The sequence below is a fragment of the Alosa alosa genome, chromosome 14, assembly GCF_017589495.1.
Source record: "Alosa alosa isolate M-15738 ecotype Scorff River chromosome 14, AALO_Geno_1.1, whole genome shotgun sequence".
Taxonomy (NCBI): Eukaryota; Metazoa; Chordata; class Actinopteri; order Clupeiformes; family Clupeidae; genus Alosa; species Alosa alosa.
The window spans coordinates 5,813,308-5,832,678 of NC_063202.1; positions in this window are offsets into that span (position 1 = coordinate 5,813,308).

A 19,371-nucleotide genomic window follows, 5' to 3' on the forward strand; every position below is an offset into this window, starting at 1 on the left:
CCCCTGTTCAGAGGAAGACCCTGATGCGCTGTTGCGCTCCTGCAGCTGAAGGTGAAATGGGGGGTGAAACGTGCGCTCCCTGCTCCATCATTTCACACGGTGGGAGCGAGGCGTGCGGCACACTCCTCTTTATCTGTTCTGTGGAGCAAGCCTCTGTGGCAGGGCAGGAGTTGGGGCTCTTGTTTGTTTGTGACTGGATGTGTTTATACTCAAGAACAATGCAAGCTGTAGAGTGTTCTCACAAGGCCTTCGCTTAGAATGCTAGAATGCTAACATGTTTCTAATGCTGCTTATGACTTAGGGTGTGTTCGAAACGGGTAAAGTTGCTGCCTTTTAAGATATCTAACTGGGGAGCAAGGCAGCAAGTGCGGTTCGAAACCGAAAAAACAAATTCTGCTGCCTTTTAAGATATCTTAGAATTCCCAAATAACGGTCATTTTTGAAGGCAGCATCGATGCACACTTCATGCTGCCTCCTACCCATAATCCCTTGCGGCAACGTCTGAAACAGCTGTGAAAGGTAAACAAACATGGCGGATGACATCGGTAATGGCTGCTGAATCTGTTTAAAATGTCATTTGTGTGATCTTATTTTGCTTAGATTTGCAGATTACAGATTAGAAATAAACAATTTACTATCTGATTATGCCATTGTTGTAACCATTAATAGCGTCTGGTCTGATATATCTGCCGGCCGTAAAACTAATTTATACCGTTAGCCTGCTAGCTTACGTAAGCTAATTTAGTTTAACGTCAGGCCTTTGCTAACGTCATACCGTAGTGTTAACCAAAGATTCTAGAGTGCTACGCTCATTTTTTAAAAGACGCATTTAATCCAAATTCATGTCTAGTGAGACAGCTCTCTATGTAGGGAGGGAGGCAGTAGGCAGCTGTCTCCCGTTTGGAACACACCCATAGTATCTCATTGACTGGCAGTTTTTTTTTTCAAGTGGCAGAAAAGGCCTTCCATAAAAGAAGAACCAACTTGGCTGATATTTCCTGCCTGAAAGTGACCGTTTGGTGGGCTATAATTTAAAGGGTTGCATTTGCTTGTCAGAAGACTTTTTTTTTGTGTGTGTGTGTGTGTGTGTGTGTGTGTGTGTGTGTGTATTATTAATGGGGAGTGTGTTGTTAATGGAGGAGATGGGACTGTGCTGCTCCCCTCTGATAGCCAGTGACCCTCCCTGTCCGGCCGTAGCTGTGTGGTCCATGTGTAATGGATGCATGGTGGGGTCTGGGGTCTCAGAGCGATGCTGTCCAGGCTCTTAAAGCCTAATTTATCCTCTCCCTCAGGGACACGGGCAAGGCAGGACACGATAAAGAGACAGCCGAGAGAGACTATTTTGTTTCCTAGACAAATCTCTTCGACATATTCTGGCCATCAAATGCACGGCGGTGCTTCTTACGGTGAGAAGAGAGCAGGTCTACTTTGTATCCTTACTCATTATCTGAAAAAAAAAACTCTAAGAAGAATTCAATATGTGTTCAATGCAATCATTTTGAAACTATTTGGAGATGAGATGACCGCAGCTTATGGTTATACGAGGACAATGCTTCTCACTGACACTTTGATGATTGATGAGGTTGAAATGAGAACTTAAAGCTATGACTAATTGGAAAAACGCAGGTTGTGAAAGGCAGACTTTGATCGCTTTGACTGTTGTAGGGAATAAACTCTCTCACACACACACACACACACACACACACACACACACACACACACACAGTGATAAGAACACACTCGCACTATGCTTAGAAATTCTCCCCCAGGACAACATATGGTGTCCTCCTCACCTTTCATCCCCAGGTTCCCATGGTAACAGGTCCAGGTGACCCAGGCATTAGGCATTGTGGGCCGTCTGGATCACAGGTGAGACCCTTGCTCGTAGTGGTCAGCTGTTGAAACCCTACAACCACCCCAACCAGACCCAGGACTAATCCTGGACAGCCTGCCCAGGCCTCTGAGCCCCTGTCTGGGCACCTCCACCAGCCTTGCACCCCCTCTGCCTCCACAGTGTTTGATCTTCACAGACCTGGTGTAGGGAGACCAGATCAGGGGAAGCAGGCTCGCCATGTCCCCAGGACAGCTGAGCTCCGGCACAGGCAGCCGGTGTCCTCTTCCAGCCTTATTGTTATCCGCTCCTGTTTCTCCATACCACTCTGTCCACCCTACCAATGATCCCTGGTCACTCCCCTATCTGTCCCTGGGGTGAGTAATGGCAGCATATGGGGTTGAGGGGGTGCCATGGTCGTGTTTCTGCTGTGTGGTTGAGTTCAAAGGCAGGAACATTTGGTAGCCACTCCACCTGACCACCGACATCCCCTCACCACCACCCCCTGTGCAGCCCTTTCCACCAACACCCTCGTTGGTCAAGGGGGAAATTAGCTTGTTGGTTTGGCTTGGCACTGACAGAGTGGCGTAATTATTCCTCAAAATAATTGGGCACCGACTGTGAAGCATTGAGGTGGTAGGCCTACAATGAACATTTTTATATTTAGACTTCATTTCATCATAAAGAAATTATCTGCAAGGATGTATTACAGTAAGAGTAATATTTTTGTGTTGTGCTTTCAAGATATAGGAGATAATCGTTTTATTTTTTATTTACAAAAACAACTTGTAACAACATTACAACTAGGACATAGTTAACACAAAGGGTATGCTTGTATGAGAATAATAGCAGAAGCTGTAAATCTTCCATGATGTGAAAATCTATACTTTCCCCCAAATTATTGTCGTTACAGTGTGAGAAAACAGGCAGGTGTCAGTGGGGATTAAGTCAGGGGTATGTGTGAGAGTGAGTATGTGGTATGTGTATGTGTATGTGTATGTGTGTGTGTGTGTGTGTGTGTGTGTGTGTGTGGGAGTCAGATAGCTTTCAGGGAGATGAGCCTGAGAGAGGGAGCAGCTGGCCGCATCCTCGACTCCTACAAAACCCAAATTACCGCTAGGTGGCAGTGTTGTCCTGTCTACCACGGGTGTGCGCGCGCTGTTGGCTTCCCCGCTTGGCTCTGCTGGCTGCCTCTCGCCCGCTCATTAGTGGCCTAATGAAGTGAGTGCTTCTGAGGGGCTGTTATTGATGGCTATATCTGTCCTGTCACCGCAGATGCTTGCCTCGCCAGCCTAGGCCGCTGGTTGACCCATGTCTCTGCAGAGGTGATAATTACTCAAACGGCAAGCTATAAATTGAAGTTTATACACCGCGCCGAAAAGGATGAGGTGATTGCATTCCTTATGGTTGAGGTGGAGAGGGGAAAAGACAAAAAAAAATTTTTTTACAATGTGATCATGTACAACTGCTAATCATAATCTGCCAAATGCTGCAAAATCAACAACTTATTTGATTCGTTTAAACTTGTCAATTTGCTTGTCAGTCAGGACATCTATTTATGACGCGATTAAAATAGATTAAGAGATGTTTATAAATAATATGAGATTGCTGTAGTCGCCTAACTGAGATTTTATTTAGTCATTAATATTTATCTAATAAATAAGATAAAGAAGCCCTTACCTGGGGGTCAGACATTTAATGTGGTGGTGAAAAAAAAAAAACCCTAATGTGGATTGCAAATTATTGATTGCAAGACAAGTAATTAACTGGCAACTCAGTGGACCTTCTAAATCTGCCAAATGCCTATTTTTCACCCAGCCTTCACATCACTAATGCCAGTGAAAAATGCAAAGTAGCCTGAAAATATTTCTGTATTTTAAAAAATCACTCCCTTGCTGTTTCAAACTGAGACCCTGTGGCATATTTTTACCCAGGGAGAGAGTACAGAGAGAGGACTATGCGTTGTCCAACTAGAGACAGAGAGAGTGATCAAAAGAAAGAGAGGGAGAGCGAGAGAGAGAGGGAGAGAGAGAGAGAGAGAGAATAATGATTGCGTGCAAAGAGGAGCTTGTTCCTGCAAGGCCATGATGGAGACAGTGAGTGGAAGAGAGAAAAAAACAAGGCCTAACACATTACACAGACAACTGAGAGACAGGCGTAATTAGAATCATTATTGTTACCACAGAGATCAGAGCCGTAAAACGTGGGCACCCCGCTGTGCTTTGGCACCCCTGGCCCACCAAGGTCAGGGATGCTTAAGTGAAGGTATGCCGCACCAGCACCATCCAATAAGGTCACGGAGAGAGCCTTTGCTCCCACAATGCACCACCTTCCACCATCACCACCACCACTCAGTCACTCCTCCCTATCCCTCTTTTTAGTCAGATCAGACAGGGTCTTTTTTTGTCCTTCTACTCACCTCAGCTTCCTCCTTCCATGTTTTCGGACATGATGTGGTCAATTTAAAAACACCTCCACCCTCAATAGTAGGGTCAATTTAAAAAAAACACTTCCATACTCAGCATATGGTCAAATATCTCAGAGAGAGTTCAGACTTGTTATCCATACGGCAAGGAAACACATCCATTTCGTATTTCAAAAGATCCTTGATTATTTGCGCCAACTCTTGAGGCCTTGTCTTGATGCGCTTCTCCAATTGTAAATGGGACAGACAGCTTGAGTGGCTACCTATAGACTGAATGCAAACACTTACATACACTCTCCCGCTTCCTCTTTGTGAACTAAAGACAGAGTACACCTGAATACCCAGTAGTCAAACTGTCGGGGTGTTTGACTAGTGCCTGGTGTCGTGGTGTGCAGTGATCGTCTTATCTTCTCATTTATCACAGATGAGTTGGAACCACGCTTGCCTACAAAAAAACCCCTCAGACTTCCTTTATGTTGTCCTCCTCTGTTTTTTTTTTTTTTTTTTTTTTTTTTCTCATTGTCACAAGCAGAGGACTTGGAAGCGTTTGGATAGCACACTGCAGTAATGCCCGCTCATGGACAGGGGTGACAATTTTCATTGCTGATGTGGATTGTTCAGCGGATCGAGAGATGGACTTTTTCTTCTCTGTGAAAGCCCTTATTGACTTCATTGTTCACCCCACCACTCTGAATTACAGGTCCGTTGACAATGTTTTTCCTTTATTCAGGAATGCATAAGTAGTTTTCCACAGTTAATTTTGGACATGCCCCCCCCACACACACACACACACACACACACACACACACACTTTCACATACCCCCTCTCTCTGTCCTCTCTGTACAATCCTCCCCTCGGAGGCAGCCCATAATACTCCTGCCTCAGATATACACTGAGATCTTCTGCTTGGGCGAGTGGACTAATGCATCACCGTGGAAACGAGTGCCTGCGGATTGATCACTCATTACGATATCTGCTCGCTCTCTCTCCAATTACAGCCCAAAGAAGGGAGATTCACCTCATCACACACACAGGTTAAATTGAGTGAGGAGAAATTTTGCTGTCGCTTTCGGTATGAGAGAAAGTGTGTGTGTATTGGTGCAATCTGTCCGAATCAAAATCTGTGTGAGAGCATGCTAGTGCATGTGATAGTCATGCATATAAGGACATGAAGCGATTGCATAGCCATTATATTCACCAAGCACAACGCTGAATATTTAAGGACAAAGGGGGTTCTCAGCAGTACATTCAAGCCTATCCTTGGTGAAAAATTACAGTTCAGCCAAAAAGTGTGTGTGTGCAAGAGTCTGTGTGTGTGTTGTTGGGGTTGGTTGAGAAGAGCCACCCACATCAGAACGAATTACCCCACCTCACCTGTGGCTGGTGCACACTGTGTCAGGGGTAAAACAAACACAAGCAACCCTGGTGCACGTTGGGGTGGGAGTGTGGGTGGTGTTCTGCTGCTGGGTAAGGCCTGAGGGCTATTTATGAGAATGCCGACGAGTTTAATAAGCTGCTTTTGACACCTTGTCAGTGACTTGTGCGCAGATCTGGATCCATTATGCCCGCCTGGGTGGACCCGTCCGTTAAGGAGGGAGAGGAGAGGAGCGGCCGGGACGACGAGAGCAGACAGGGTCTGTCTGTCTGTCTGTCTGTCTGTCTGTCTGTGCTCCAGCTGCATCTGCGTTCCTCAGGAGAAGCACGGGAGGTCTCCACGTTTCTCACATGCCTCCGTCAGCCACACCCTCAGGTGCATACACATGTGTGCTGACCACAGACTGGACAAACCGGTCACCATGTCAAATGAATTCTCATGCACTCATCTGAGTCATACTTCCTTTATCCACACACCTATTGTGATGAATGGTTTAGTGTGATATAGTGTTGGTATATGGTGGTGCGTACAGTATCTGGGATTATGGCTGGGATTAGGTTTGGGTTTAGGTTTGTGCATCACCCCTCTAAGTGTCTCTGTAAGTATTTGACATTACACCACTGTCAAGTGTCAGTATAATTAATTACTTTCTAAGGTACATAATAAGAATACTTAATAATAACAGGAACTGAATTATGTCAATGTCAATGTCAATTTAGTTATATAGCACATTTAAAAAACAACAACAGTTGACCAAAGTGCTGTAAAAAAATAAATAAAAAATAAATCAATAACAGTAATAACAATACAAAGTAGATCATAATTTGTAATAATTATGTAAGAATCACAAATGAATGGTGATGACTCAATGTTAAACGGTGATCCCAGAGAGGCCTATTGTTTTACTCAGTCACTGAAACAGCCGTACAACAACAGTAATTATGGATCGGATAAAATAGCCCATAATTATTTTTGTGTTATGATGACAGAGGTTGCACCACTATGATTTGGCACAGAGGTGTTAAATACATGCACCTTCCAGGTAGAGCGTGAGTGGCTTGCTGAAATGAGACATTGATTAAACAGGACTACAATACACTTCAGATCCAGGAAACCACAGACCAATTAATATGTCATTGTTTCGTGACAGGCAAAGAGCTCAGGGCATTCGTGCTACCTGTGTTTCTGACTCTTTCCTCCCTCGTGATATTAAAAAGGAATTGCAGTAATTAGGAAAACACAAATATAGCTCACCCAAGACAGGTGAATATACACACACACACACACACGCACACACATTTACACACCAAATTGCTGCCTAGCTTCCCACGCACATAGCTCAGCATCTCAATCATAAGCTGTCAAAACCTATCAGAAGAAAAGGCAAATAGTGGAAAACTCATTGTGACATGTCAGATGTTTCTCTCATGCATGCACACGTGTTCTAGCATACACTTGCGCGCTCTCTCTCTCTCACACACACACACACACACACACACGCACGCACACACACACACACACACACACACACACACACACACACAGCTCTTCCACTCCTGTTTGAAGGTTTGATGTTTTTGCCCTCTATAGAGCATATTTGTCATGTGGTCCATGTTCTTTGTTAAACAGGTGGTTTGGGGGTGGTACTTCTGATGCTGCTGATGCTGGTGTTGTATGCGTGATCTTCATGTGGTCTCTCCAAAACGTGTCAGAAGAATTCCTATTACGTGTATGTATCAGGCAGCTATTCTATCAAAAGCTTACTTATATCAGTAGTATAACACTGCTGATTGCAGGATCAGGACTTTTGTACCAGGGTATACCAACATTGATAAGATATAAACTTTCATTAAAAGTGTGTGTATACTGCTTGATCAGTGAAATGATCAGTAAAGGCACTGGTTCCTTTGCACAGAGCTTTTGACTTTTGGGTTACACTTTACTTGACAGTGTCAACATAAGGGTGACATGACACTGTCATGAATGTGTCATGAACAAGTCATGAACGTTTATGACATAACGCTTCTGTTATTAAGTGACATTCGGTTTTTGTCATAACAAGGGTTAGGATTAGGGTTAGGGTTAAAGTATGTTTAGAGTTAGGGTTAGGGTTGGGGTTAGGATTAGGGTTAGAGGTTAGGATTAGGTTTCATGTGTCATGACAGTGTCATGTGTTCATGACAGTGTCATGTCACTCTTAGGTCGATACTGTCAAGTAAAGTGTTACCGACTTTTGTCTTATTTGTTTAAGTGGCTATGTATACTGCCATTAAAAACAAACATCTCAGCTCTGATACTATATTTGTACAGCAAGGGAGAGGCTATGAATTTAAGTCTCGCCTGGAGCCACAGGCCTCCCATGTCAGGACTCAGGAGTGATTAATGGTGTTCCTGGAAATCTAAATTGTGCTCCTGCGAGGTCTCCGTTTGATTCCAGCTTAATATTCCAGCGCAGATAGACAGTGATTAGCTGGGTTTGGTGTATTCTAACAGGGCTGCAATTAGCCCCAGCGGGTGGGAGGATGCCCACACGGATGGCTGGACTTCACCACTGCATCTATCAAACAGCGACAGGCAGTAAGGGCAGGCGCTACAGGAGAGGGTTTGGAAAGTGGAATTCGCTGATCCCAAGCTGACAGGATGATGACCAAATAATAATGACTCTAAAGTAAAACACTATTTTGTGATCTTGACTGTCTTATAAATAAAGTCAGGGTAAGTAAGGTTCCCTCATCAGCTACTAGTATTCATCAGTCTGTTCTTTGATCAACGCTAGATAATAATCAAAAGATTTTTATGCTTTATATATTGCTTAGTTGTTACCAAAGAGTAGGCCAAACAGAAGGCAAACTCAGTAGAAAAGTAATGCTCTTTGACCACAGAATTTTACATTTGCAAAATTCCACTCACAAAAAATGTCCCTTTCAAATTATTGGCCAGGGGGTGTACATATACCTTATAAGTAGGAACATGAGCACTGTTTTATGACTCATGGAGGCGCTGTTAAGTTGAAAAATAGAAACTTCAAGCACATGTTGCCTGAGGTCTTCTCACAATACATAACTACAAGATGGGCCGTGCCTAATCCATGCGTGACCCTCCACAGTGTTCAGACATACCTCGTGTGAAGCTCATCTTCAGCAATGAGTGTTTTGGGTGACACTGGTTCGGAGTGTTTTTGCTTGAGTGCTGCTTTTGTCGCCCCTGGGCGCGTCTGGCCTGTCTCCAACCCGTGACTGCTCACAAACACCACTGACTTCTTTAAGAGCCACCCAGCCTTCTCTTGCTCCGTTCTCACCACCACCACCACAGCTTTGTGATGAGTCAGAGGCTGACGGAGGTGGATCTGCACTCACGCCCTCCGGCGCTGGTTCTGTTGGGTCCGGTAACGTGCGGTTGGGAGTTGGGAGAGACGCTGGCACAGGCACCGCTGCCAACGCTGCAGCTGCTGTTGGGGCAGGCCTGAGAGAACACGCCTGTAGATCGAGCACCTGCTCATCTGGCATCATGATAGGTAAATGTGAAATGTACCCATCAATAGCTATGGTAATCTTTATCAGGCAAGTGATCTATATACAGTATGAGGGGAAAAGGAAATACAGGCCATGATGCACTAATTGCCTTTTTTGTGTATAATCGGTATACCTTCCTTATTTTGTAAACCACTGCTTCAATTTTAATCAATTCGAACATTATTAAAATATTAAACATATATTTTATGCAAATTTTATAGTTCAATGCACCTTTAAGAAAATAAATTCATGAAAGTAAAAGCTGACACAACTATACTTACAAAATGCAAATTACTAATGGACAAGAAAGAGGATATCTCTCATCTCACTCAGCACATCTCTGAGGTGGCCTCCTCCAGGAAAGCCGCTGAGGGGTGACCTGACACTGCATGGGGAAGGGGTCAGTCTGTCCTAGGGATGAGCTGCAGGCACTGGCTGATGACCTCCCGGCATGCCAAGGGCTTCTGGAGGCAAAATGATCCAAGAAGTAAAAGTAAATAAAGGCAGAAAATAGAGGACGCATAGCAGTGGCCACATTCTGCATCAATTATTTGAATCTATGCATGATTAATCAAGGTTTATGTATATAGAGTAAAATAGCAGAACACACACACACACACACACATATTACATTGTCCTGAAGCCTAGCTTACACACACACACACACACACACACACACACTATTATTACATTATCCTGAAGCCTAGCTTATTTGCGCTACATTAAAAGTCAGGAATTCATTGGAGGTCAGTCCTCTGTGATAGCATATCTGCAGCGACTGCTGAAAAACCAAACCAATGCTACATAAGGATAATAATTACTTGTTGAGGACAAGATCGGTGTCATTGTAAGAGAAAGCGGATCAAGCGATCAGTGACCGGTTTGAATCTGGACAAATCTCTCTTTGACTCTGGTAACGGATATTTATCAGCAGATGTTTTGTGCAACCACAGACACAGAGGGAGCGTAATCTTAATCTGATTTACAAAATCCTGCTTTTTTTCCCTCCCCCAACTCCCACTATGACAACCCAGCACAGTCATGTATGTAATAGGCTGCCTTACGCACTTATGGTGCATCATGGGTCAGGAGTTTGAAATATAGTAAAATGCCACCACAAATTTATGCAACTTTATGAGAGTGGGCACTTACATTGTTTACGAATAGGGAGGATTTTATTTTCCCCAAACCTTTTATCCTTTGTCCATATCTTTGCTGGCCCTTGGCAAGAAGTGTGTGCCAAAAGTAAAGCCGTGTTATTGTGATTGTTGTGATGTATGCTGGCTTTATACAGCCACCGTACTGCATGAAACCTCAGGCAACCACGCGGCGCAGTTTTCGATGGTCCGGCTACTTTTTCGCCTTGCTCTTAAGTGACCACAGTGACCTCCTCGACAGATCCCGCTTGCTGACATTGGATGGCAGCAGCGGAATGCCTTGAGTCCCCACCTCCATCAACACCACTCCACACCCCCCTTCGCACCTACCTGTGCGGCAGCATTAAATTCTTATTTATATTAATGGTGGGGCTATATGTATATCAGACCTCCGCTGAAAACAGTATGTAAGCGATGCACTACCTTACCCCTTGCTCTCCTCCATTAGCGACAGCAAATTAATATTTTATGATTTGTGCCAATAGCAAACCAAGGCATGAGACTTCTGCAGTATGACAGGTGGTTCAGAGCCATGGGACACCATGACAGCATAGCGACAGAGGCATTATGGGAAATATAGATCCACAGAAGAGCATGGACGAACCCCAAAAAAAAAAAAAGTGAATTGCATCTCTCTCACAATATAAAGGCAAAAAGCCTGTAAAGTCTATAGCGTGCAAGCCTGTATGTGAGTGCATAAAATCGCAGTGTGAAAAGAGGCATGAAACATTGATAAAGATGGAAGACAGCTCACCAAGCACATGTACCTATTGAACCTGAAGGCACAGGAATCTAACACACACCCACACAAGGCGTACTGTGCATAAAACCTTTGGACGCCTGAATGACAATATCCACTGACCACACACCTTTAATATCTCATCAAGGTAACTAGCGAAATAAATAAAACATCTAAAGGCTTTCACACGTGTTTCACAGAGAGTCCACAGGCAGTGTACACGACGGCTCTCTGAACCTTATTTGGCGTAGTGCGTTTGGTACTGTTGCAATACATTGTCTGATGGTGTTTACTCTCCACTCAAGTGACCCTAAGAGCTCTTAGTGGGGCTTTTCTGGAAGCCGCACACACTGGCCTGTGAAATGCCACACCAGCGGCCTTCATCTCCCCCCGTTTAGGTCAATATAATCCCTTCTTTTTTTCTATGGGATATCGCCACAGTCTGAGGCTTTCAGGGCAATTGAATCAATGGCCACACATCAAAGGCTCTTTAAAAGTGCTGGGCAGGACTCCTTTCGTGTTAAATCCTAATTAAAAATGTGGATCAGACAGAGCTGTCTGAGTGTGTGATACATGTTGTGTTGAACATATCGACTGCCTTGCAGGTGGCTTTGGGAGCACTTTACAGTGACGTTCCTCTCCTTAAGTCTGACCTTAGGCCTAAGCAACAGTCAGTCAGTGAAACATTGCTAACATTTGATAGAATGTGGGGTTTGCCATTACTGATATTTGATCATTTTAAATATTGACTAAGGTATTCACTAACTGAATTGATCGTATGCCTAATGACTATTTGTTAAGGAGATTCTTGCAAAGTCAGATGACTAACAAAAGTCAGTTAATGTTTCTACCTTTTGAGTTGGTAAACTTTATGCAACCAGTTGGTGCTTTCTTCATTGCAACTACACTGTACTTGGCAAGACAAACATGTTTAAAAATGTTCTTGAAACACCAGGACATCAGAGTTGTTAAGTCTGCGCTAGTTTACAGAGCATATAATATCACACAATATCTCAAACTGGGGGTCGCCAAAAATATTGGAGGGGTCACGAAATGATTTGCATCATGTCTGGATTAAAGACATTTTAGTAAAGGTTTTTAGTCAAAGGCTGCCATTGACATAATGCCTTTGTTGTTGACGTAGCCTGTATGAGAGAAGACATTTTTTGCCTCTGCTTCCAATGTCCATCTCACAACATTTCGAAACCAAATTCCGCAGGTTAGAAAGAAGGGGGTCGTGAAACTTGGCCCATGTTTGTTTGTTTTTTTGGGGGGGGAGGGGGGTCGCCAGACAAAAAGTTTAAGAACCACTGATCTATGCAAAGGACAATTTGATAAAACACGTGATATTGCCTCAAAACACTGCAGATAGGACTGATATTAACACACACAATCTGCCAATGAATAATGGACTTGTCAAATTGTCTGTAGGCAAAACCTGCACTTCTGCCACACAATTGCATTGTGTGCTGACCTTGCAGAGGTGAATAGGAAACTTGGCTTGCCGCGAAAAGAGTGGGTGTCCCTTCACCGAGTGGACAAGGCCCTGGACAAAACCTGACCTTGTTTCTCAATCAAGGCTGGAGGTTGTTGTTTGGCTTGTTGCAGAGTTGATATTCCACTCCTCCCTCCCTGTCCTTTTCATGCACGGCCATTTTACATGGAGAAAACAACAACAAAAACATAAACAAAAAAAGAAAGAGAACCTTGAGCCCGAGCCCTGTTGGCATTCTAATTAGTTTTAAAAGTAATTGCTCGAAATGATTAGTTGAGCTCGGTCACTCTCTCCAGCTCTCTCAGAATTGGAAATATAATTGCGCCAGACACTAATTGGCCAGCCAAGGACTGTTGGTTATTGTAGTCCACTACTGCCTGGTGCATCATTACCCGGCCTTGGACGCGGTTCAGCTTTTGAACTACAGTGACCGCAGAGGAACACAAACACACACGCACGCAATGCTCTCCTTGCCAAAAGCCTGAATATAATGACTGTCCGACTGTCCGACCCACCACACCACACACAGTTCCTTCCCATCCCTCAATCCCCATCCCTCAACCCTCCCCCCAACCCCGACTTCTCTTAATTTCCCCAAGGGCAAAATATAAGATGTAAGAGACAGAGTGTGAGAGTGGAGGAGAGATAGAGAGAGAGAGAGAGAGAGAAAGAAAGAGAGAGAGAGAGAGAGAGAGGCGCGACCCTCTCTAATCGTCATGGGCACTGCTGGAGATTCGCAGACCTGCAGGAGGAAATTACAGGCCCCTTTGTGGGCGAGAAATGCGAGTGAACAGGGATGTCAGCCTCCACTAGGGAGCAGGAGTTGGGGATCTTTTCCTGCGGCCATCGCCAGCTTTGTGAGAAAACGATCCTTCTCTTTTAATCCCAATCAAGCCATGACATCATGCACCTCTACAGTGGGGGGGGTGCCTTGGCTATGACTACACAAGAGCGAGAGAGAGAGAGAGAGAGAGAAACCCATAAATGCCACAGTCATGTGCCTACATTAGGCAGAGTTGACAAACATGTTTCATTTATTTACTTAAGCAGAGCTGGTAATTTGGCCAACTCTCTCTGACAGCACAAGGACTCCCCGCACAGCCCACCCCATATTCTCTAGAATCCCATGTGCCCCCCCACCTCTGTCAGGCCCAGTACATATCTGTGCATTTACATGTTGTGTGCGTTTGTGTGTCCAGAGTGTATGTTTGCACAGTACTGTGTACGTATGCCTGTGCTTGTGCAATGCGTGTGTGAATGTGTGTGTGTGTGTGTGTGTTTCTTTGCGTGTGTGTGTGTCTATTCTTCGGTGTTGCCTGGAACCCTGTGTGTCTGCCTTGTTTACTATGCTCTGTCTCCATGGCTAAATTGTCTATAAGACAAGCATGTCCATCAGCAAATTACCCAGAAAGCTCGGTCAGCAGACTTCCATGACGTCAGTCAGCCCTACACAGGACGGCAGACTGCACGTGACGACTGGACTCTCTTCAACCTGCTGTGGACTGCCTCTCATCCTCAATGTATCATACCATTACACACACATACACACACACACACATACAAACTTACATTACACTTACAAACTTACACACAAACACATTTACATACAATTTAAAAGTACAGAAAAAATGTATTACATGCTTGGATAAGAAATATAACCTGCTGTACATGATTAGGTTTTAGTGTACACAACTGGCAGCAGATGATTGGCTACAGGATTTAATGATTAATGATGACCATGTGCTTAGTTACAGAACTTTCAGATCCAGCACAGGAATTTGCTGGTTATCTGGATCTAGACTTCTAGCATAGATGCGCTGTCTCACCATATTTAACAGAGGAGTAATTTGTGGGTGTGAGGGCTTGGGGTGGCTGTGTTGTTGACAAGTAAATGGCTTTCTGCAGACAGATAATGAGGATGTTTTGTCCATGTGTGTGTGAGAGTGAGGGAGTGAGGATGTAGAGAGAGAGTAAGGTAAACAGAGGGAATAGAAAGAGTAATATTGAGAGGAAGAGCAAAAGAAGGGTAGAGAAAGAGAGAAGGGGGGGGGGGGGGGGGGTGGGGGATGTAGGTCACGCCTGTCAGACTTGGCCCGCTGTTACGCAAAGTGATCGGTCTCCTGCCCCCTACCCCGCCATCCTTACCACCTCGCCCGAGGAGAAAACCTCCCCTGGCCCTCCATTAGGACCCTCTAGTGTGTGTGTGTGTGTGTGTGTGTGTGTGTGTGTGTGTGTGTGTCGCGCACGCGTCCCAGGCCCCCGCCACCATTAGGGGAGCCGCGGTGACGGTAATAGCGCTGCTCTGTGCCCAATGCCCGTGGGGTGAAAACACTAGCCTGTCGCCGACAGAATGAAGCACTTTGTGGACCACACTTCCTCACTCTGCGCTTCGCCGTTCTTTCATTTGCCTTTTATTCACGTGTTCCACTGTACGAGGCCAGAGCCCCCCCAAGCTGCCCCCCACACACCCCCCACACCCTTCCCCATTCCCATCTCTTTACACTGATACCGCAGACTCTTGGAGATCTCAAAACACACACACACACCCACACACACTCACACTCACATGTTCTGCCACATGTTTGACTTTCAAAGTGTAAAAGGGACAAACTTAAAGACAGACTTAAAAACAAAAAGTTGTGCACAAAATCTTCCCTCAGTAAGTCTCCAATTAATGCACTTCTAACCAGATCACAAACAGTGGAATTAAAAAGAGACAGTGGATAGTGACTACACTCTTGCCACCAATACAAACTTTGCGCAGTGTGAAGGAAGTTCAAATCTAAAACTTAAAGCTTGCTTCCTTGAATGAATATCTTGCTCAGGGTTCCTGCCATCAAACGCTTGCTTTCTCCCCAAGAGTCTTTTCAGGACGTAATTCCTCTCTAAAAGTTTTTTTTTTCACAAAACGGAGCTGGATCTGTTGATTCATTAGCAAGAGGCGCTTTGATCACTGAGGTGTGAGGGCGGCTGCTTGCTCACAGCCTCAATGCGGCATGGGGTAAGCAGGAGGGGGGAGGTTGAGAGGGAGGGTGGAGCTGCTCCGTCTCCCCATCTGTCTAGTATGGATCTGTTTGGGTATATATCTTTACATTAGCGTTTAGCGGTCCCGCGTGACGCAGGCTAGCAGCACAGGCAAAAAAACAACCCCGGACGAGAGGCGTCAGCACCATCAGCAGAAGCTCGCGTTTGATTCCGGTCAGCCGTTTTACAAAGACAAGCTCATCCTGCGCAATGATCAAATGGACCTGTGAAGTTTTAATTAAAGCTTTTCATTTGGGCCTTGATTAAAAGACGGAGGCCTGAGAGCGTTGCTGGAAAAAAAAGGGGAGTCAATTTCTCATCAGCTAAAAAGAAATGGAAAGAGGGACGGAGAGAGAGGGAGGGAGCAGGAGAAAGGAAGAGATGTTGGGAGGGGGAGGAGGCATCAAGGTCCAACGAGAAAGCCCAGTCTCTTTTATGAGGAGTGAACCACACCTTTCTGTGATCGTGATCGAGTTTATTTATCTCTGCTCCCAACCCAAATTAAGAGAGAACCCCAGTGTGAATTTAAAAACCCCCGGATGCATTTATGCATGAAGTAGTGTGCAGGGAAATTGGCTCACTAGAAGATGAGGCCTAAAAGTTGCTCAGAACGTCTCCTTCTTTCTGATCCTCATCTATTGCTTTAGCACAGATGGCCATGGTTAAATATCCTTCTGTATGAATATTGTAAACAAGAACCTCTACATGTGTGCATTTCTGAAAAACACTGTGAACTAAAATCCCTACCCGTGGGTGCTCTTGGGGATCTACTGCAGGTGAGGCACTCTCCTACTGCTACTTCATACACCTTGCCATGAATTAATCAAATTACCATACATCCTTATCTATCTGCTCAAACCACACATCCCAGAACTGCAGCTGCAAGAATTCAGAAGATAGCCTACTTCGATAAATCTTAGTTGTTGGCTTTGTGAAGGATAGCAAATCTTGCACATTTGATCAAATGTCCATGCAAATATATCGATATCCAGTGGGTACAAGCTACAAGCCCAGATATACACATAGAGGTTAGCTTTCATTGTTTCCTTTTCCTTCATGAATCCCTTTCAGTTGTGTATTAAGTGTTTGATGCCCAAATTAGTCTCCATATCAACCAGTCATAGGCTAGGGCCCGACCTACCATCTAAACAAAACAACAAGCAAACATAAAGTCATAGCCATATTTTTTTCTAACAGCGTATAGCAACAGGCAGGATGTTGGTAAATGACAGTGACACAGATGTCCTCTGCTGACCTGGATAGGCCTTTACAAGCACTTTCAAAGCCTTGCATCACCACCTTCATAAGATGGTTAACCCTGGATGAGCAGACACCGCTGACATAGACAGGGAATCACCACTGCCTTAACCTCTGTGACCTTTAAGTGAATAACTTCACTTGAAGTGAGTCACTCCATTTCTCTGGAAGGACGGTAAAAAATAATCCGGAAATTTTTACTTATCTGTCAACAGACTCCATTAATTATTGTTAAATCATTAATGTTGGAGAAAGCAGCCCAGCGGCTATTCAGAGATCCAACCGGGAAAATGGTGGCACGCAAGTCCACAAGTCCAGTGACATCTGTACAGTCTGTCCTAGCCTTTCCCTGCTTGGGTCTATCTCCACCTTGTTGTCTGCTGCCAGGAAGTAGCCTGCACTCTGAGGCACACCTGACTCTCTGTGACAGCTTCCTGTCCACTTGTCCAGGCCAGCGTGGCTCAGCACTTCTGTCCCATTCTCGTTAGTGCTCTTTCAGCAGGATCAGACCCTGCAGACAGCACAGGTAGCCTTACCTCTCACCTCACATAACCTCATAACGCTATTCGTCAGCAGCAGGAACAAGGGACTGTACTAAGCCATTGTGTTGCTTAACTTACCAACACAGATTCTTCTACACATATACATGACTTTACTTGATTGTTTCCTATTCAGAGTATTACTGAATGGATATGTAGATGCATATCAATTATGCAATTATGTAGGTAATTTGCCATTTAGTAGGTGAGAACTGAATTGATAATGTGACCATTTTCTAGTCGTCTGTCATATTTATATTTCAATCAACAGCCTTACAATATTGTAATATGTCATAATATGATATGTATAATTAAAATGTTGAACTCATTTGAGATTTGAATATTATTAAAATCTCAAATGAGTTCAACATTTTCATTTTTCAATATGACATATCATTTTTATGACATTTAATGTCATGGAAACTTTGTGGGAAAATTAGCTTGTTTTGTAGCCTATAGTTAAAAGGATACACAGCCTACCCTTTTCTTCTCTGTGCGTGCAATAACCCAGTCCGACACTGTTAGCTTAGCATAGTTCACTAGAAGTGGTTTACACCAGCTAGCCTATAGCTCTTTTATCTAAAGGCTGTTTGACCTATAGGCTAACTGGTGTAATCCACATCCAGTGAATTATGGCAAAGCTAATTTCCCAAAAGTTTGCCGCATTCCTTTAATGAAGATGACAAGACACATCAACATATCTGACCAGAGTAACACATTCCATTCATGACTGAGATTCTGAATTATTTTTGCTTTCCTCTGGCAAATGGGTAGGCCATCTCTTTACCACAGTTCATGGAACTTTCTTTTTTATCTATTTTCAGCAGTATCAGTTTGTTAACCGCTGACCATACAACAAGCTCCAAAGACCGACAGTCAGTCACAGAGAGAGAGAGAGGGAAAGAGAGGGTTGGAGAGAGAGGCAGACAGAGAGAGAAAGAAAGAGAGAGAGAAACTGCAAACTAAACGTCACAAACGCTACTCTGATCCTCAGTCACACTGACGCGGTTTTGGCTCTCTGTTGTTTTGGGGACAGTTGACCCTCATTATAGGTCATGGGCTGCAGTGGAAAAGATGAAATCTGCCCTGGCACTGCAGCATCAGTATCACAGGGGCCATGGCGCTGCCCCAGCCAGAGTTTATACAGCCACCTCAGCTTTACTAAGTGCCTATAAATATTGCAGGGCTGGAAGGAAAAAGGATAACATTTTTTATGATTGCATTTGCAGCCTGCTGAAAAATTTAGCACAGGAAGGTTTGTTTAACCACAAGAGGTTGGGAATATAAACATGGCATTAAAAGCCCGCTATTTTGAGAAGGAGCATGGCTGGAAAATTTTCTATTTTACTTCAGCTGCTTTATGCTTAGTCCATGGTAAATACTTTCAGTTTCATTTGACAGACACAACAGAAGTCTGAATGTCAGAATGAAATGGAAGTGTGAAACCTGTGTCAGTTTGGTGAAAATATAAAAATTCTACAGATCACATTGTTTCTTCTCATTGTAACTTAATCACAGTTATCTTACAGCCAAACCTTACAGGTGTTGAAGGCATGGAAGTAACTCATAAATGCACTCTATGACCCTGGACATGAAATGGACTGAAATGGGGCCTACTGACTGTGTTCTCAGAGTAGGGTCTGTCAATGCAGGGGAAATCTAAATATTTAATGGCACGTCAGTCCTATTCAGAAATTAGTATTTTGTGTTGCAAATGCAATTAACCTTTCACATGTCTTTATTAGTGAATGGCCAGTGAACCGTGGCGCATAGCTTAGGGGAGTGAGGGGTGATATCAGAGGGCATCTAAAACGGGTAAAATGGACCAATGCCCAGAGGGATCAACAAAAAGGTGTTTCTAAGCTGACAACAGCAGGCAAAGGTAAGTAGTCAGTGAGATGATATAAGACATGATACCTGTATGCCACAACAGCACACCCACCCACATAGAAAATAAGCAGCTCTGCTCTACATGGAGTCACTAGATTTGGTACAATAAAAATAAAACAGACGGAA